Raw genomic sequence first — 21,833 nt, 5'->3', positions numbered from 1 at the left:
GGAAAAAACAGCGATAGAATGAAAAAAAAAACAATCACATCAAAAGCTGACTCGTTTTACCGCCGTTCTCTCAAAAATAATATTCATCAAAATATTTCGGTTCCAGTCATCCATGCAACGCCTCACATTTCGTTGAGCTTGTAAGTAAAAATTTCATCGTTTTCCATATTTTCCTAATTATAGATCTAATGAGACGCCATTTAACAATCTCCGATGAACGGTGAAATTGTTTAGGTTTTCGATATTCAGTGTAAATTAGTTCGACTTCGAATCTCATAATAATTAACACAAGGAATCAGACTAAAGCACGATCATTAAAACTACTGTTGTTCATTAAAAATTTGTTTGATGAAGAAAGCACTGCAAACGGGACACGGAATGCCTGGAATATCGATAATTACGTCGACCTGAAAATCCCGTGAACTATAAGCAACGCGGGTTGTGTATTTCAACGTACCCAGAGCTGTTAGCATTACCTATACAAGAGAAAGAACAACCGCGTACAGCTAGAATACAAGCAGTGGTATGAAGCATCTAGAATGTATCGCTGTACGAAGAGACTCCCCCATTTGTATCAGCGATTCTACTTGCGAGCAAACATTAACAATGCTCCGCCTCCTCTGTCCCTCATTCTCCCGCTGTCTCGAGATAAAAAATTGACGTCTCTTCGCCGCAAGCTTTCCAGTTTACGACATTCTGTCTCGAGCTATGCCGCACGTCATTCGGACCATCTATTACAGTTGCATGTACAACGTGTAAGATATCAACTGGTGCTTAACGACGGTGGTGAATAATCACACGCCAAGCAGGAAACTGGGGCTATTTTAGACCGTCTAATTCGATCTATGCAAATTTGATAACTACAGCAAAAATGATATTTACTCGAGGCAAAGAGGACTCGTTATCAACATCTTCCAACCTTCTTCTAATTCATCGTCCGTCTGTCGTCGGCACAATAAGCAACTTTTGAATGAAACCCCTGCACACGATACGCTGGCCTTTAATATACGTATATCGAACGCAATAAACTCGACTCGACTGTTAATCTGTTTTGCATTTGTATGATTACACGCGACGGAGGTAGGTCGAGAAGCAAAGCTCACCTCCGAGTCGAATTTATGGTGAATTCAAAGCTCGCGTTAAGGACTTGTATGATTTACCTCGTCGTTGGTTAGTGAGTTGAAATGAAAGGAAATGGGAGCTACAACGACGGCGGCATTAGACGGGTACAAAGCCGGGGAATAATGAAGGAACGCGATGTCATCACGAGTTGAAACCTTCCCAATCCAACGTGACATCGAAAGGTGATAAAAATCTGTTCAATCGGCACGAGTTCCGAATTGAGATGCGCGTACTTCGCGGTTTCCTTCGCCATTCCAGGCTTAGCCGGTGCTTCATTTACCTCAATCAAGTTTAACCGACACGCCGTTGTCCACCGATTGGAACACGGTCCAAGATAGAGCGAAACTTGTTTTCTCCGTGTCTCAGCGGCGCTCTTTTTTCCAACTTGTAAAAGCATTCCGCCGTACGTTGTCGAATACACGACGAAGCGTTGCACGCATGACCGTGTCGGCGGCACCCTTTCCTCAATCCCGTACTTCCGGCAGCAGCTAATTGACTCTCCGCACGTGCCATCTCGGTGGATAAAGAAAGGAGTAGAAAAAAGTACAAAAAGAAAAAAAAAAAAAATTAAAATGGATATACATTGTGAATGAGAAAATACAGGCGGTTGTCTAACGTCGCAAGCTCGAGCCGAAGCTCGAAGACGCGATCAGCTCCGACATTCTTACCCACCCTCGAGTTTAGTAATGGCAATTTCGCGTTTCTGCGGAATCGATCTCGCGTTAGATATCTCTTCGTACATCTTATTCCCGGCCGTATAATCCGCCGCTCTTGCGTGGGCGCACATTGAACAGGCGGAAAAATTACCCGTACGATAAAGAACGGTATAAGGCTTGAAGAAATGCGTGGGAAAAAAATATTGCCTCAATGATGTCCAGCAAGAGCTTATCCGGGAACCTTGAAAATATCAGCACGGAGAGGTAAAGGGGGTTGGTATCCTGCGGTAATGCGAATCGGGACGTGAAGCCCTGGGAGCGTTCTTGACTCGAGGTCGTAAAGATCACCCTTAAAGATCGGGGCAATTACATGTCGCGGATTGCCACCGTTTTACGAGCCCTTGGTCCTCGGTGTCAAGGCAAGCGCTCCATCTTGTAATTGTACTATCGAAAATCTCGCGCATTTTATACGCGCTCGCCTTCCGTTTTCAAACGAACAGCCGATACGCTCTCGCTGGATAAAAGGTAGAGAATTCTTTAAATACGAACTGTAAATACGAACCAGCTAACTGTGAAGTTGTATCACGTTTTAGCCGTGATCAGCGGAAGCTATCGCGGTAGAGCAAAATTTCCGCCCTTCCGACGGAGGAAATAACGGAAATGAACAATCTCGCGGGGGTTGGTTCTTGAGGTAAGAAAAACACTTACTATGTCAAAAGAGCCGGCTCAATGCAGAGACACGAAATTAAATTAACATATCTCAGCTTCTTGTGCGTATAATGTTACCTCTACGCTTGTAATTAGGTACGCGAACACGATATGAAATTTTGTAAAGCCGAACGGAACCAGCCGGGTATATATTCAGCAAATCATTCATTTTCAATGTGAGCGAGGAAAATTCACGCTTCTTTAAAAATACATCCGAGCGTTGACTGGGGAACGAATTTTTTTCCACCCAACTCTGTACCAATACATATAATATACAAGCTATTAACACCCTTGTTACAAGAACGTTGTATCGTATCGCTATGAATTGTTGCGTAGAGTTTTGCGAGAGAATGAGGGATGCAAGAGGAGAAGGAGAGAAGGAAGGAGATATCCAATGTAAATTACAGTCGCACGTCGAGTCGCCGAGGCACTTTCGACGCTGTCAATCGAACGCAACGCACACACACACATACACGATACATACGTATTATCGTTACACGCGCGTTTTGAATCAAAATCTGACGTCTTGCGGGCGATTCAAAGCTCACCGTGGTCCGTATACTGAATTTCAATATCGATTTACTGTCAGGGAGCAGCCCTCTCATCGCCAACAATGCGAATGAACGATAGTGTTGTTCCTATAGAAGTTTGACAGCCTTTACAGAACGTTCACGCTAAGTTCTCGTCCATTATATATTACGGATGTTATAGGTATACACATAAGTATAACGAGGAACTCGACGAGGCGAAGAAAAGCGCAAAAATTGAATCAAACATTCATGTCTTTATAGGAATAAATCATCCGTTCGTAACGGCTTCTGACTACTTATACCATTGAAAGTCAACACGGTTTAAAATAAATCTTTCAAAGACCCGGGAGGGATCTCGACTTCGAAGGTATGCCGTTGGGTATTTTCATCGTTTTTATCTGATGAAAAATGCGCCAATTTACGCAGTCGCCGTCCGACATCCAGCCTAGAACTCGTTTGAGATACCGTTCAAGCTCGAATCTAGCCCGGCCGATTGTACTGCGAAGATCGTGTACATACACACACAGACACACACACACGCACGCAGAAGCACCTGTGCTTTCGAGCCAATAAATCGCAGCTCTTTGCCAACGGCAAGTGGCAGCCATTGTGCTCTGCAGTGTGCTTCGCGGTAATGAGCCGAACGCGAAGATAAGAAAAAAATAAACGCAGTGCAAACAAAAGTTTCAGGGGGGGGGGGGTGCAAACAATGCCTGGAAATCTATCGGTAATTGCTGTTCGAGTTTTCCAACGCTATTCGACACGTGATTGATTCGGTCAAAGAGTTTCGCGCACGAAACCTGCATCGTTTCCCGATATTATCCCATGTGACAAATCATTCAAAATACCGCGTCGCGATGTTATCTACCAACGAAATTTGCTCTGCAGAGCATATTGTTATTATTTAGTACACGGCTCGATCCCCGCAAACAGGGGATTCGGTCGGCATGCATCATTTTAAACGTAATACACTCAGGTCCCTACGATTCGAATTGTATTCGCTTGACTTGCTTAACGTTCCTGGATTTTACTTCGTCCTCGGTGGAGGGTAAAAACACTCGAAGAAAATACTTTCGTTTGTTTGCTGAAAAAGTAAATGAAAATCTATTATATTCAATCAACTGTCTCCGCGTCGTTCTCGACGAACCAAGTACCGAGTATGAATCTTGGTTATAACGACTGACGTTTAACGAAAGCTCATAATGATTATATAAAAATCACTCCAAAAGTCTGCAAAAGAACCCCGACAATATCCATCGAGGAGCTTATTAAACTCTAGACGGCTCGGCGTTCGAACAACCGGAGGGGAATAAAGTAAGCGAGAAATGTATGTCATAAGAAGGAAAAAGACGGCACGATCTGTAACGCGAGGGAGACATGGAGACATCTTCGAGTATCAGAGATATGAAATTCTCGAAATTTGCCGAGATTTAGGGACACCGGAGATGGATGCCACCCTTTGTCCTCGTCCCTGCTGCCTGCCTGCCTACTCTTGGCAATCAATAAACATCCCGCGATTCCATCATGAATTTTTGTAACGTATTCATGACCGTCGGGGATTTTCAATATGCTTCAGCAATGGAAGAGAAGGGTGTTTCAACCGCGGAGCGCTCGCTGAAAGGACTCGTACCTGAAACGCTGGTTTTATAACATGTCAAAAAAGTACGCGCAATTTTTCAATCTGGTACCACCGTCGTCATCGTACCCCCGCAACGATAATACACCTGCTCCTCGGCGGAATACGTTACCGATCATTAAAAATTCGGTATCCAACCACCGCACGAGGATCCCTGCTTTGTATTCGGCGGTCGAAACGCAGAATCCGAAGCTTTTCGCATCAAGTGCACTATCAATTTTTAACAATCCCGAAATGTTCTTACACTTTTATAACTGCTTGTTTCTGCCCTCCTAGTACCAACATTTTTCCTTCTCCCGAAGGAAAAAAGCACAACTGGAGACCAGGATTCCTTTTCTTGAACCACGACGCAAAGGAATATAAGAAACCAAATTTCTGCAGGTTCTAAAGCCCGTTGAATTGAGAGTAAATCCTTGACCAGAATTACCGCCGACGTAGGTATAAGAAAATCAGATTGAACAAGAGAGAATTTCAAACTAGTATCGAATACTGAATATACGACACATACAGAATGAAACGAGTTGGAAACTTTGTAAAAATTGTTTACAGGCTCGGGTTGGTGAAAGTTAGTTCATCCCTGATTCATTACAGCCGCAAAAGAATTTCACGTGAAAGTTATGTGGAAAAACAATAAATACTTGTTACGAACCCGCCAGATGGGTTTCTTGCGAAGAGAATTCGACGCTGAGGTCAATATCACCGGCATTTCCACTTGTACTTCTGTTGTTTGCGCATAAATATTTATGTACTGTATTAGAAACGAACGACCATTTCGTTTATTTCCGAGTAAACTTGCCCTCGAAGTGAAGGCAATATTTGTAGCCCGCAGAAATTCGGGGGGGAGGAGACAGAAATCAGCATCAAAAGACCGCAGGAATAAAGTGAGGGTCAAGAGGGTTGGTTCCGTTGAGTTTCCGACCGCCTTACATAGAACCCTGCGGTTATTCCGGAACTTAGGCTCCATCGATTTCAGATGCGGCAACGGTTAGCGATATTAACGGAGTATCACGAATGACAGAGACTCGGGATCTCGGCCTTTATGTCACCGAGGCAAACTGAGCCCTTTGCACGATGGGAAGATACACCCTGTCGGAATGGCAAAAGCGCGGGGGTCAGGACGAGCATTTATTCCACGAAGAATGAGGTCAGGGTGAAGAAAGGTTTTCCGAGCTTAAATTGCACACGTGAATATTAGGAGGAACTTTCCATCCGTTTCTAATGCGCTCAGAATGGAGACGAGACAGATAAGGAATACTATCTGCGTCGTGATCAAGGGTACTGGCCGTAAAAGGGACGGCATGGACACCGTGTACACGGTGTTCAACGAAAAACTCGACAAAATTAAACGAAGGTATGTTTTACAACGGGAAAGAACGATACGAATTCCCGCAGCTAATTGTTCAATAACACATGTGTGTGTGTGTGTGTGTGTGTGTGTGTGTGTGTGTGTGTGTGTGTGTGTGTGTGTGCGCGTGCGCGTGCGCGTGTGCGTGTGTGTGTGTGTGTGTGTATGCTGAAATAATAATGTAAACGTAAAACAACAAGTTCTATAAAAATCTCTTTCAAATCAGAGACGAAGCTTACTTTCCATTTTCTCTTCACGCGTCCAATCGTATTCTGGAAATTCAGTATTTATGATCGTCTGTAGATAAAAAAAAAAAAAAAGTGAAGGAAATAAATGGTAACTTGTACCAATGCTTAATGCTTCAACCTGGGAGATGCAGATGTCTTATTTATTTAATCGCAGATTACTCTCGATCTGTTTGTTTTCGTCTTTGTTTTATGTCTGTAATTGAGAACTGCACCCACGTTTCTTCAACAGAACTGAAACGTTCGCGTGACTACTTATCGGCCTTTTGTTAAACGCGAAAAAATATAAGAAGAAGAAATTCACGATAATTGGCATTAGACGGACAAACTTTTCACTAATCGCAATAAATGGCGGGGAAATAAATTGAACGGAAACTTTTGAAGGTGGTTCAATTTATCCGACGGTATCGCCTAGTACTGCAGGGCACGTTACAGTAGGTACCTTATGATTCAACTCTCGCATTTGGTTGTTGCCAGTTCCGTGCAATGTTTGCTCGACGAGGAAGAAGTCGAAATTTTTTGGCGGTACCTGCGATATTCAAAGGACGAACCTTCAAGGCAAAGTTAACTCCCGAAGAATTTGCTTTACAGATTAGCCACAGTTCCTTGAATAATAAAACGCACTTCGGACGAAGCTATTCCGCGTATATAATCGAACCCCTGCCTCTGCGACACCACGAGCAAAAGTATCGAGGAAATTAAATTGGCACGAGAACTAAGCTTTCTTATTTCCTATCGACTGACGGTTCAGCACTAAATCCGCGAGAGTAATGCGAATCCCAGGAAATTCCTCAGTAAACATTTATAAGCCGATTCTATCCCGTTTCACGATGACTTAAACCACGTCGCAGCGGTTTAAAAATTTTCACTCGCCACCCGATTTGCACCGACCGCTTCGATGCAGAGAATCAATAACCCCCGTTCGAGTTGAACATCAACACTAATTAAGCGAGTGACCCAGACGTAAACATGCGACTAATTACCAGCGCAATTTACGATTAGATTAAGTTCGTGACAAGTTCTACGTGGCAGAGTTTATGCAACTGTGGAGTGTTTGCCCTGAAACTTCATCCACCAACGTCCCGCACGTATCTCGAGTGAAAATTGTTGTCATACCCGCGCTACGGAATATCGTGATAAACAGTAAAAAAGGACAAGAAAAATGGAAAGAAGAAAGGAAGTTGCTCCGATCACTTCACTTTCTTGGAAAATAACATTGAATTTAAGTCGCTCGCTCACCATTGGAAAAAGTCGGCCTTAGTATCCGGGCGGGAATCAACAGTTTGCTCTATCGATTCGCACAGGGTGTAGGTATGCATATACCCGCCGAGCTCCTTGCTCGTTTGTATGTACAATGTTATAGGTACATATACAGCATTGCGAAAATCAGCACAACCGGCATGGGATTTGCGCAGCGCGTGTGGGCATGAAAATTTTCGTTGCACATCACCGGGTTGCGATGCGAATTGAACTGCGATGAGGATAATTGGATATCAAGTAATATGATGCGTCTTGCCAAGCATCCAAGTTGAAAAACTCCGGCATTCGGCCAGGAGGCAAGATAACGAAACGAGGGGTAAAATGAAAAAGAGAAAAAAATCAACAAGTAAAGAAACACACAAGCACGGACCAATCGCTTCTAAATGAAACTTCATTGAACGAAAACTGTCAAGATTGCCTCGAGCAACTCGGGATACCCAGAGAATATATCGCGCAAAGAAGTATCAATTTCCGAACGTCGCCGGATAATTAACCAGGAAGGAATGGCTCGGTACTGGCTAACCGAATCAACCTCATCATCGTCCATCACTTTGATCCCACCCTTCAGCGACAGGAATCTTCGCGCAGACGATAATAACGAGCATAACATAAGAGTCTCGTAACCGCTTTTCTCCAACAAATGATCTTGATCAAGCACATCGGCGTAGATTAATTTGCGGAAACACAGATAATTGACCAGTCATCGACGATCGAGCATTCTTCGTTGTGGGAAATAAACGGCGTTGAATACGAGTTTTATCCAAAATCGGACGAGTCGTGCTAACGGAAGCACGATGTGATATCAATATAGCAGTATTATCGATATCGAGAACGTTTGTGCCAGTTGTACCTTATACGCTCGAGTACCTAATCGATTTGATAGTCCGAATTAGAATATTCCCATGCTGCGTAATAACGCTTAAGCTGTACCGGGTATTACACCAACCGACTTAAGTCTTTGTCGCCGAACAGAGAGCCATGATTAATGTGGTACAGAGAGGTGACTGCGACCTCGGATTAAAAAGGAGTAAGAGTAAAAAAATAAAAAATTTTCTCGAATTTCCAATTTAGAACATTGACACGTGCTTCAAATATATACCTTCGCCACTTGGCCATGAAAAAAGGAAGAGTTTCGCGTGCAATTGTTGTACAACAACGTGTGAATGTGAAAACTGATCCATGCGATACGTTCAAGAAACCGCTAGTCGCTTGTGAAATAAAGAATCGCGAAACAAAACTCGCACACAACGTGTATCCAAATTTCGTGGGATCGCAAATTTCCATGTACGATGAAAGAAGTCGAAGTAACAAGGAAAACAGCTTTCAACGTCCTTCGACCCTTTCACCGTGAAACACGCTTCCTCAAGGCACAAGGGTATTCTCTCAATTTGTGCAGTCTTTACTGATGAGGAGGATGATACACTTGTTGCGTTCACCCCTAGAAAACAAGTTTGGCCTTCCCTGTGGATTCCCTCGACTGCGCGAAGCGTAATATATGTTACAGAAACCAACCCCTGTAATACACGAACGAGGGCGAAAAGATGCATCGTTGTTTCTACATCGCGGTGAGAGGGTTGAGAAGTGTTGGGCGATGCGAATTCAAGGGTGATAAACTGCGGCGGTTCACGGCCTGGTTTAGGGTTAGCGATCAAGACGATAAAGAGGCTATAAAAAATGAAACGGACGCGATCCCCGGGAAGTATCGAGACGGGCGGTATAACGTGTCGAGAATCATTCAACTTGATACCGGTCATAATCGAGGAACCGTCGGACCGCGGACTTTAATTTCATAAATCCCGAACGAACCTCATCCCGCGTAGCTGGGTATTAACGGAGATTCGTTTCGAAATATAATAAGAGCCTTAGATTATAATTTCGTCCCGCAATATCGTCTCGCTTGAAACGGTGAAGCGTAATTTGAATAGCGATTGATCTGCAACGAGTACATATATCGAGGGTCTCTTTTGCGCGTTGTGCCAAAACTTCGCGATGATAGGGGAAATGAAATTTGTGTGCCAGCCGGTATTATAAGTAAGAACCGATTAAACATCCAGCGAAGAGAAACCTGAAACGAGGTGTCGTAAATTAAAGCTGAACCGTTGTTTAAAATATATGAAAAAATGATTGAATACGTGGCTCGCGGACGTGGATCAATGAATTTACACGAACTAATACATGCTCCAGGTGGTTCGGTTCCATGGCGTGATATCTTCGAATGAGCCGGTGGATCAAAATTAAACGATTAGTCCGGTAAGCCCCGGGGGGCACGGCTGTATCAAAGGTACCGCTAACTCGTCGGAGTAATAATAATAATTCCGCAAAGTTGCCAAACGAAAGGAAAGCAAGGATGTTTCACAAACGGCTGGGGAACGGTTTAATTTCGTAAAATACACGGCCGTCGCTGCATGTTCGGACGAAAATGCCTCACGCTGCAGGGAATGGCGAAAAATGCGGTGAAAAATTGTGGAAATACACCGCCTTACAGAATACCGAAGCATATTTGTGCCCAGGGTACATGTATTTATACCTTACCGCGAGTACGAGTTAATCAGAAAAATGTCGTCAGAAGAGGAAGATAACTACGGGATTAAATTTCATTTTATGCAGGTACGTATACACCCACTTTTGAAAGACGCTCGAGATTGAAAATTAGCCGCCTAAAAGCTCCGCGTCTTATTCGCCGGTATCTCAGACGCCCGAAGAGGTTTTTCGCTTCTCATTTCCACTCACTAAAAAATGTTTCAAGGAAACTTCGCAGCAAGAGATGATACCCATTAGCTATTGTAAGTTGCGTGACAATTTTTTATTTTTTTTTTTTGCACTTCCATGTTCAAGCAGCCATGCGACGCTCGCAACGCCTGCGAATAACTGCTGCGCGAAGCGGAATCGAGCAGAACTTGCGTGGTTGAACATGAGTTTTGTATAATCGTTCTGCGCGAAAGTAAACGCAACCAATAAGGCGAGTTGCGGTTGGTTTCTTTTTATCGAAGTTTTTTTAAAGCCTATTCGATATACCTGAAACTTTAGGGATTTCCATGTTTTCGCAGTACTACTGGAAAGCTACAGCGACAATTTAATTCTTGGAATCCGATTTGTTTCGTCGCATATAAAAGCTCTGGCCTACCATGAGCTTTTAATCACTATACACTCCGAGTACCGACGATGACGTACCTTCAGCTCTGCAGACTCGGGCTTGGGCTTTGGTGACCTTAAATCGGCTTCCAACGTCGCATCTGCAACGACCCCAATTACCAAGTTAATCCTCGGAATACAGATCCACCGCCCGCCGCCTATGGTTCGTTTTCTTCCTTTCGTTTTTACTTTATTAGTATCTTTATTGTTAGTATCGTTACTATCATTGTCTGTTTTCGGCTCAAGCTCGTCTCTACTCTCAACTACGAGAATGGAAGCAGGTGTAAGAAATGATATGATGAAGATTTATATTTGAATGTATAAATGATTTATTTAAACAGTAAGGAGTGTGAAGGTGTTTGGGTGAACAAAGTGGATATCGAAATACGAAATCCATAGTTGGAATTGGTAGTTGGAGTTAGGAGTTGGTCTCGTTCAGTTTTGGGGTAATTAATTGAATATCGAAATAAAATTTACTCAGATTGATGTCGAAATAAACATGTTTTAGAGAAAAAGAGTAGGAATGCAGGAAAGGTGCAAGAACAAAAGTTGCTGAATTAGAATGATAGCGAGTGGCGTGAGCTTTCAAGGCCTAGCTTGAGGCCGGAAGAAAACAATGTGACAGGAAAGAGACCATAGGATTACTGTGAAGAATGTGCGAGAACCGGTAAGCATAAGTAATAGATAATAAATGATCGGAAGAGATGAGGAAAACCTGCGGCTGGCAGCCCAGACGTAACACCAACTTTACCTCTCCGCTTCTGCACGCTCCCTGTCGTTTCCACCGCTTCTTAACCCCCGTTACCCCCCAGGGCAACTGTTGGTATCCGACGGTGAATTAAAAAGTTATACCTCAGCTATATCCCGATGATTGGGGGAAAACAGGAGAGAGAAAAAAAAAATCAGGGAGCAAACAAAAAGGGGGAAGAAAAAAGGAACAACGATGATGTTGCAGTATAATCGATATGCGAATTTCACCTCGAACGAAAAATTCTATCCTTGCTAGAATTTCCTGCTGTAGTATATGATCTATTCCGTGGATATTTCACACGTCTGCACACAGTTGAAGTCACACCGCGTCGATACAATCTACAGGGAATTTAGATACGTGTAACCAGGTCGCGACTAGAGCAATTCGTCTATCCGGTACCGATCGAAGGATCTGCAGCTTGAGGCGATCGGGTTCCACGAATATACAGAAACGCACATCATACAAAACTCCTCGCGAGTTTGCTCTGCAGGCAACGGGTTTAAGGGTATACGTAAATACGTAATTCAGCCGGAGGCCCGGGGATGAGCCACGTCCTTAATGGATTTCGAGACAGCCCCGAGCGAAAGAGAACCGAAATAGGCACCGGGATCTGGTGTCGCTCAAGCTTCCGACCATGTCGCGTAAATACACCGGTAAATACGAAATTGGCCATACGGCCCCATCACGGGGGTGAGAATTGAAGCGTTCATCGATGAGGATGGGAAATAATCGAATTCGAAGCCGTGAAACCTGGAGTGAGGACGTCACGACGCCGGGGATACACCAAGGCCGATGGATTTCAATCCCGTAACGGTTATCGATCCCATTCTCGAACGGTCCAGCTCTCCGCCTCCTCGAGTATAAACATATAATGTATCGTCACCAATAAATATCGCTTTTAATTTCCTCGCTACCACGCGCCTACGACGAGGATATTTTCACCCGACGATTCTCCGCCCGTGTACAAACGTATCTATTATACCGATAAATGCGAATAACGCGCGTGTAAACGTACCTACTCAGTCACCGGAAGTAAACGGGGATTTCGAATGTCAGAGTCACGCTGTCCTCTGCCCTACATCTTCGCACCCTCGCGGCTGTTCACGTTCGGAACAATATTTTTCCCGACCCGAGAAAACGTCTCCAGATGGGGTTCGCGAGGGAGGGAATCTGGACTTGTTGCGTCCCGGTGACAACTGGGTCATCCGCTGGTGGAAGGGGTGAAAGGAGCTGACGACAGGGCTGAAAAGGGAGGGTAAAAGCCGCGCAGAAATTACATCTTATACCGACTTCATTCCTAGAATAAATACCGGAAATGAAATACCCGCTGACAATAACACCGCGGGAAATTATCGCGGTTGGCGCTTCTCGCGGCGAAGCTCACTCCACACAAAAATCACCCCTGTACAAGTTCGTAATTCAAGTTGGATTGTTAAGACTTCACGATCACCGCGAGATGAAGCAACGTGACTTTTTATTCTGTAATTTTTTCATACCAATCTTTGCCCATGCTGCAGCTTTGCTGACGATTCAGAAAACGGCTAGAACATACCAAATATTTTTCCGTTACCTTCGATATTTTACTACTTTTTATCACCCAACGGTATTGACTATACTGGCAGTACCATGGAGACAAAGGTTTGAAGCGATTGAGTGAAAAGGCGAACATCGAACGAGCTTGTAGGTACATACGTGTTTATTTATACTCTGACTGAGAGCTATCACACGACGAGTATCAAGAAATCGTTAATGTTGTATACATGAATTGCCTTTGTGTAAAAAAAAAAGTAAATAAATAAAAATAGCAAACAGACGCGGTTATAAATTGAACCGATTTCAATTAGCTGATTACGGATATTTATTGGCGCTCCAGGTCCCGGCCATGGTTGAAAGACCGCGGTGAATCACAGGAGGACTGGCTAAGGGATTCCCGACTGCACGCCCCAAGGTATATTTGAAGAACGGAACAGGGAGGGGGAAGGATAAATCTGTCCGGGAACGAGGTTAGCCCTTGCAAAGCGAAGCTAACGAAGCTAAAAAGCAAAAAGAACAAAAAAAAAAAAAAAAAAAAAAGGGAGAGGAAAAAAGAAATTTGAATAGCGGAGCACCGTGCGTCGAGTAAATCGACCTTGGCAGATTACGCTTTCGCCAAACTCGAGGCGCCCGAAAGTGCGACGAGGTGCTGATGTAAAATCACTTTTATCACACATTTTTGGATCTAATTTTCATCAGATCACTGAGGCGTTATTTAACGCGACGCGTATATAAGAGCCGCTGCCGGGGTGGCGGGACGACATCGAGAAGGCGATTTCATCGGAGATGGCGATAAGGACGAGAGTCGGGGGCGGGTCGGGAGCGATGGGGGCAAAAACGGAGGGGTCGGAGTGGGGGTTGGGGTGGGAGCTGGGTTGACCCAGTTCCGCGGGTCGGTTGACCCACTTCCCTCGCCGGGGGTTGTTCGACCCAGGTGCACGTAGCCAACGCCAACAACAGGTAGTCTCGCTGAACCCCTCGTTGGCTATAAATAGACGCGACCTCCCCGTACCGCGGGTGGTCATCATCTCTGGACCAGCGCGAGTGGTGCGAACACGCAAGCTGTATCCACACATTAATATACATGTATGTACATCGGCTCAGCCAACCAGACCTGAACGAAATTTCACAACGGCCACCCACCCCAACCTTCAAGATTTCATCCTAAGCAGATTAATTCGATTACCCGAACGCCCTTACACGACTCTGCTCTCTACCCTGTACAATCCAGCCCAGCCTCTTCCTCTCACTTAGAACGAATTCCATCCACTCGAAGTAATATTGCAGTACTTTGGAACCGTATAATCTGCCAAATAAATTATTGTACAGCTGATTACCGGAGAACCGTATACTATCGATCGGTGAAATGTAAGCTTCTTTCCCTCGAGCAGCTATTCACTTGCGCTTTGAGTCTCTCGGTTGATCACTCGAGGATCGAATGGAAGAAAGGTTCGTACATTGAGCCCTTTGCTTTCGCGGAGGAACACGCATCCGTCATTTCGCGACGCGTGATTGCCAGCTGACAGCGCGCGGTTGACTGGTCACGGCGACTTGCGTGTTGATCGTGACGAAATGACGGATGTGTAGTATGAAAGACTGGGTGCTTTCGGAACGATTGATTTCGGAATTGATTGATCACGCGGGAGTCGGTTCTACAACTCACAATCTCCGTCCCTGGCAGGTTGCGACTATTTTTTAAACCCACTCAATTAGACAAAGCCAGGATCTTCGGTAGCTCAGCTTTCGGCACGATGTAGCGAGACGCATCAGTCTCGCGAAAAGCGACTCTTTGCTAGCATGATAGTAAAGAAGCATCGAACGACCTTAACGAAGCCGACATACCACAATGAAAAGAAAATATATTCTTCGAAATACACCGCCAATGACAAGAGTATTTGATGCTCGTTCGCCGAAGGAACCCGGGGATCATCTACGGGTCGGAACGGCTTTCAATGTCGTCGACTGGCTGGTTTCCACAAGGCCCAAGCCACGCGAAAGACGGCTCGTTATCCCTGCGGCGAGACCATCGGCGTCGAGTGGTGGCGTGGGGTTAACGGAGACAGAGTCCTTCGCGTTGCCTGGACCCGCGGCGAACGCGTGATTCTCGAAGGCATGACCCTCCTTTGACAGTTTGAGACAGTTTGAACCACGGCTGAGACTTGGTATCGTGTTCAGGAGTTGATTGAAGAGGTCTGCTGGACCTTGATGGAGGCCTCTGCAAAGTCCTGCGGTTAAGGCTTCACGGGTGTCTTGAACTCCTTGAAACCGACGCCAGAAACCAAATCAAGACGGTGTGTCTTATTTTATATATATATATATATATATATAATTATTAAATATATATACATATATCACGATGTGTAACCAACCGGTTACTCGATTCGATTGACGACGAAAAACTCCATTACAGTAAACGATTCCTCTGATACTTATACGGCTCGTAGAAAAGCTTCAAGCTGAGATGTCCAACTGGGAAGCTGAGCTTTGCCGACGCGGCTAATGCGCCCCGCGAGTCGAAGCCCGATACAGCAATAAAATCACTGCCCCGTGTTTCGAGAAATCCATAAACGTGCGCGGCAAGTTTCGCGAGGAATATCATTTTTCTTGTATTCTTTTTTTCTCCTCATTCTTATTCCGGATTTTCATCTCTCTTTCCATAATTTTTTTATAATATTCTCGCAATGACGAAGAGGACGGAGTGAGCTGTCGCGACGAACCGTTGTGGTGAGAATTAAATTTCGTTCGTCAGCGATGCGCACTGAGGGATATTCAGTGGCACAAGGTATTCCAGGCATGCTCCCAGAAATCTTGGAAATTTACTCGAATAACGAACCTTTATTGGCTCGGATTCAATTCTTCGCTCTTGTCCATATTGAATATCCGCGGAGCGTCTGAACCCGTCGTCGCATCAGAGCTGCGTGGATTTAGGACACGTCAGGGAGTCCCGTTTAGTCGGGATATTTCTGTCGTGAAGTTTAAACTGCAGGTATAATCAGCCAGATCGACAAGGGACGATTTTACCTTGACCAGACAATTGAGAAGGAGAATTTGACTCGGAAATTTCCTCCAGAGTTTGTTCGTGGGATCGGTATAAGGTATATATGTGAACGTCAAGGGAAATCTTATGCGGGATGTGTTACATGTACGTCTGTTAAGGGTTCGGAGATTCCAACGAATTAGGAAAACCGATCGTAGCAATTATTCAGTGAGAAAAATTTCAGCAGCGTTGGCAGGAAATTCGCTAAGGTTGATTAACGGAGTACAAAGTAATGAAACGCTGATATTCCATTTGGGAAATTGCTCTTCTGTCTTCCCTGCGAGTCTGAGAGTTGAAGGTAATGAAAAAGTTCACGAAACGATCAAGTGACTTTTGCAAATAGCGTTGACCTCTCGGAAGAGATAAACAGTACGTCTCGTTATACCCAAGAAAGATTGTATATAAGGTAGACAGCGAGTTTAAATTTCCCCTCGCGTACCCCGAAGCCGGTAAATATTGACGAGTTGAATGTAAAATATTTTTCTGATAACCATTCCTCGCCGACCTCTCGAAAATCCATCGAGTTCCGCCCCCTCCGGCATTAAAGCGTTCAATTTAAAAGAGATTGCGTACACGAGGTTTCGGCTAGTGCATGTAGCAGCTGCGTAGGACGGACGCCCGAGTAAGGGGGTGGTATGAAAAGGTCCAACCGAGCAAAGAGCCAAAAAGCCGAGAGACGTGACCGCGAATCGATTTCCGAATTTGTTATATCTAGTATATATCTGGTATTTCGCGGACGACCCCCGAAAAAGGAGGTCGAAAAAGGGGCAGGAGCGGGGCTGCCACGGCATCATCCCCGGGGAATCCCCAGGGCCACGGGGCCAACGTGTCTCTTTTATCCCAGTTTGCAGTCCCCTTGGCAACGCTGACCTTGGACATGTTATACGCCCAGATATCGACGCACACAGTCATCACGCACGGAGAGCGAAGAGATGCGGCAAAACCGACGGCTAATCTCGCGTTGCGGCCTCTGTCACCGCAACATGCAGCGCAGAGTTTACTTTGGCCCGTAATTGAGAACGGTATGACTTTCGCCCCGAAAGGAGCTGCCCACTAGCTTGCGGCACAAAAGCGCGGTAATTTCAATTCATGGGGAATTAATTGCAGGTAGACGGTACCCGGCTGCAAGCTTCTGAACGTGTTTCGCAGTCTGGAGTGTCCGGCGCCACCTGCACGACGAAAAGGTCGTCTCTGGCATAGTTTTACACCGGGTGAAACTTGGCTGGGGAAAATTGAGCCGGCCGAGAGTGCAACGAAAGAGTTTCTCGCAACAGGTGGCCCTCCACTGGCGCCCTGCCCAACTGCTCGAGGAGTACGCGGATCGGCCCGGATGCAACTGGTCCTAGTCGTTTGCTGCCAGTTTGCAGCGCAGTGCGCAGCGTTAAGTTTCTCGCGTGTCGATTAAATCGGTTCTTCGCAAATATGTCTTTTTGCAAGTACCATGTGGTGTGAGTGTATGTCGGGAAAATCTTGTGAAGGAAAACCCAAAAATTTGAGGAAAAAAAATTTCTTTCGGTGTAAACTGCACTACAAACTTAAGACGCGTTTTTCCCGAAACAATCTTTTCAAAATTGGTAGAAAAAATATCTCAAAGACTACTCGAGCGATTCGGCTAAAATTTTTACAATGCAGTTCCACTTCATACGATTGTCCAGTAGTTACTTAAGAATCATCCATTTTTTCTATACCAAGTATAGTTGTTTTGTTTTTTGTAAATACTAAACGACTTTAGATAAAATATTGCGATTCTCAAATCATCGACTACCATTTTCCAAAAACTTGGAATATCCTAATTCCAGATCGCTGCTTGCTAATTCTAGATACTTTCAGGGAAATTTTTTTTTTTTTGTTCATCTCATACAAAATAACGAAAGTACATCTGATACCGCAACTGCTGACTAAACAAAAAAAATGCATCTCGGACGGACGCCGGACGGCCGAGACTTTTTAAGTTTTAGGATTTTGCCAACGAAATTTTAACACAATCAACGTAAAATACTATACTCTGAAATGTATGTCATGAATGTCGAATAAAAGTGGGTTTCATACACTAAAAAAAATCTCAAAGATAACTTTTTTTTACTCGTCTCAGATGTGACGAACCTCTTAATGTCGGACAGCGTGATCAAATTTCGAGACTGATATCGTAAGCTCGATGAACACGCGGAGAACGAGCATGATAACAATTTTGCCCCTCGGCGGTGTAATTTCGCCTTCAAATACTGACCATCCCATACCTCTTGCTCCTAGAGCTAATCCCTAATGAATAAATAAGTGATCGATTGATCCCCCTGCGTATCCTCTGGGTTCACGATCAGCGCGGTCTGTCGAAAAAAATTCCCCTGCGCGAAATGAATACTCGATCCGCTTAATACATCACGCGAATTGCTCTACTGAAACCGGTTTATTTCACGGGAACTTCTCGAGAAAGGAATTGGGGATGATTTTTGAGCACGTTGGTAACCGAGTGGCGAAATCCTTTTGACTTGTCGCTCCTTACATTTCACAGTACAATATTTGATCCGTTTTTTCTCTCTTTGTGTTCGTTAACGAGGCCGCGATTCGCTGACTGTGGATGCGTGCGAATTTAATTACCAAGTGAGAAAAGCTGCGATTTGTACAAAGCATTACTCACAATCGAACGAAAGCTTGTTTCATAATGTGTGTAAATTGGAACAGTTTAAGCCACATTGCTTCTGCCTGATAACTACAGCGGTCGAACGATCGGAAATTCCATCAATTAGTTTCACGTCTGTCGAACCAAATGAATGGCTCAACTTTTTCCCCCTGCGTTCGAACGAGACGCAGTGTTTTCGAACGGTGTAAAAAGAATTATAATCGTCGCTAAGCCACGAGCATGCAGATTTAGAAAGAAAAATTTAGGTCCAAAGGAAAAAAAGAAAAAAAAAAACAACGTAATATTGACATAACGGAGATCAACGATTCGAATTGGACTGTTGTTAATCGATGCGTGAAATTCATAAAAATATGACGTACACTGTATAAAAGACATTCGATTTAACGTGGTCGAGCGTTCTTTTGCCGGACCCCCTCGGTCACCTCAAAAACTCAAAAACAGAATTATCGTTCAACCATCCGATGGCCGGATCCGCGACGCTTCAAAGGATCGAAAGTGTTTGCCACCGACAGAGAAAGACAACCATTTTCGTGATTGAATAAAAGGTTTTCCGTCTGGCTGTCGTTTTCTACGTTTTTTTTTTTTTTTTATTTTTGTTACAACCTTGCGATAAAAATGAAAAATACCAGACGGAATGTCTCGGGGATTGACGCGTATATACGTATAAATACTTATGTACCGCTTCTGCTCGTATCTAAAATCCTGCAGGTGCCAACCAGAGAGGCGCAGGGATTTCGAGAAACGGGAGATACGCACTCGCACACAACTACGTGTATCACGGATGCATGCACGCGTGTACAGAGGCGAGGGTGATCTCCGGGGCGAGCTAAGCGACGTTGTGAGTTTTACGTACGTACGCGGTGAAAAGGTAGATATACAACGGTTACCGATAGCGTATCAATTCAATTCAACGAGGTTCGATTAGATAGTCGCTATTGACAAAACTACCGAAACAAAAGACGCACTTTTATATCTCTGCATAGTTTGATTCGGTTCGAATGAAAGGTGGAAAAAATAAAAAAAAATTCCACCCGCGGATGCCGATTTCAATATCAAACGAATCCATTGACTACAAAGGCAGGGGGAAACATGCAAATGGACGCAAACAATGGACGTTCAGTTACCGGGACTCCGGTTTGAAGTGTTACCATCTAACGGCCAGGGTCTTGGTCAATCTAAGTCCCAAATAGCCAAGGGGAGCAAAGATCAGCTTTAACTCGAATCTAAACTCGATTTCACCGATCAACCGCAACCCTTATCCTTCCTTATCGTAAATCCTGCCGTGAGGATCCACGCCATCGGATACAAAGGTAGCGGGATCCGGCCTGAGTCACGAATTGCTATACGTATGCAGTGAGCTGGTGAATTTAATTTTCAGCTTTTGTTTCTTTTGCCTATACACACAAGGGACACGCGAAGATGTTGAGGGTCCAAGTATACGCGTCTAGCCCATTGTTGTCTGGCCGTATATCAGGCCACTCTACTGTCGACTTGCTGCATATAATTCATGAAAACGGTGCTGAAACTTTTCACCTTCCAGACTTCACACACTTTCTCTCTCTCTCTCTCTCTCTCTCTCTCTCTCTCTCTCTCTCTCTCTCTCTCTCTCTCTCTCTCTCTCTCTCTCTCTCTCTCTCTCTCTCTCTCTCTCTGTCTCATTCTCTTTCTTTCTCTCGCCCTGGGGTTAAATTATGCATTTCGTACCGCGTGAAAACCGATTTACAAAGTTATAACCATCCCTTGCGCCGTCGCCGCTTTGTCAGGTGAAATCCAACGTTCTTCGTCCTTTGTCTTCCGTCCTCCCATTATTTATTTATTTTTTTCAATCGCATATATTACACGTACAACAACCCCGGCAATACTACATCGTTATTACGGTTTTTTCACCCGATGGTCAACCGAGCAAATCCACCAGGGTCGATCGCGTTTGAAGCGAGAGATATTTTCACAGGGCAGATGCGGCGTCATCCAATTTATATACCACGGATGAACGAGCCGACAACGTCGACTCGGGCTTAACCTGATTAAATAATAATGCTTTAAAAAAAAAGGGACGAGATACGAGAGAAAATAAAGTTGAAAAAGAAAGGTAATAAATGAGCGTCGTGGCCATGCGAACGCGCTCAACCCGGTTTAAGGTAAACATTGGACTTAATGGTGGCGCGATATATTCATGAAAATTATACCGGCAGAACGGCCGCGCGGTAAATCCCAGCGGGCCAACCGCACCAAGTATACTAAAATGGTGATTTCACCATCCCGTGAGACGATTTCATGCTTTTGGCGTCACCGAATCGCCTTGGTTGCAAACGCGCGCGTCTCGCGTTACACGACGCGACATTAGAGAATGATCATGCCGACACTTTTGGCTAATCGGTATAACTTTCGAAGTCCTTCGCAAGTGCTAATTACCCAAGTTTGGTACGCGTGTTCAAAGAAGGCTGCTATTAACCGCACGCCGACCTCGCAAAAACGGTCTCGCTTCTCTTTGATGTCAAGGAGCAGCTTGAACAGTCGTTACTTTTGTATAATCCGTCGCGAGGGAACGATATCGCGTTCTTTGATCACTCGACCGTAGACAAGAGTTTTGAAAGTTTCAGATTTTTCAGTTTTAACCCCACTCGTCGCTAAACATCCACATACCTGCATTCGTACTATAAATATTATTTATTCGTATAAAGTGGAGAATAAACGTACAAAAATAGCAAACTACGACTCCCTGGAGAGATCGAATATTAAGTTACACCGTTCTCCCGCCGCTACGAACGCAGATATATACATGGATCCATAAAAAATGTCGTCTGTCACATTTACAGGTATACTGATAGTCCTGATAGTGAAACAAGCCGATGGAATGTGGTTAAACAAGTATACGCGATAAACAAAACCGGTACATCTGTAACTGTACGTATAATGCTTTATCAAACTTATCATATACCCGATTGTGCGCAGATTTTTGCAACACGAATGGTTTTTTTTTTACATCTTGTTTACCACGTTCGTCCATCTGCGTACCCACAGACGATTTCGAATCGAGACGTTTGTCAAACGGTGGAATAACGTGTTCTTTTTTCGCTTTTTGTAAAAAATGGCTTTCGTAAATTAAATAATCATTTTCTTTTTTCCGTTGTGGAAAGAGAGGGAAAAAAGCAAACGTATACAATTACCCATAAAATGAGTTACTCACAATAATGCCTGTCGCGGATTGGTGTTGCGGCCCTACTGTCGCTGCGCTCCCCT

General features: G+C 44.5%; 1 protein-coding gene across 4 annotated transcripts in view; it reads right to left on the bottom strand.

The window, feature by feature from the left end:
- LOC124306947 (uncharacterized) overlaps window positions 1-21,833 on the bottom strand; it is a 53,514-nt gene extending 31,681 nt beyond the window's left edge. Inside the window, exon 1 of one of the 4 annotated variants that reach the window (XM_046768138.1) lies at window positions 21,781-21,833. The gene's annotated coding sequence lies outside the window, so the exon portion shown is untranslated. The remainder of the gene's footprint in view (window positions 1-21,780) is intronic. The other 3 variants (XM_046768136.1, XM_046768135.1, XM_046768139.1) reach the window with 3 other exon arrangements.

The sequence above is a fragment of the Neodiprion virginianus genome, chromosome 6, assembly GCF_021901495.1.
Source record: "Neodiprion virginianus isolate iyNeoVirg1 chromosome 6, iyNeoVirg1.1, whole genome shotgun sequence".
Taxonomy (NCBI): Eukaryota; Metazoa; Arthropoda; class Insecta; order Hymenoptera; family Diprionidae; genus Neodiprion; species Neodiprion virginianus.
This window is presented reverse-complemented; position numbering and strand designations above follow the sequence as displayed.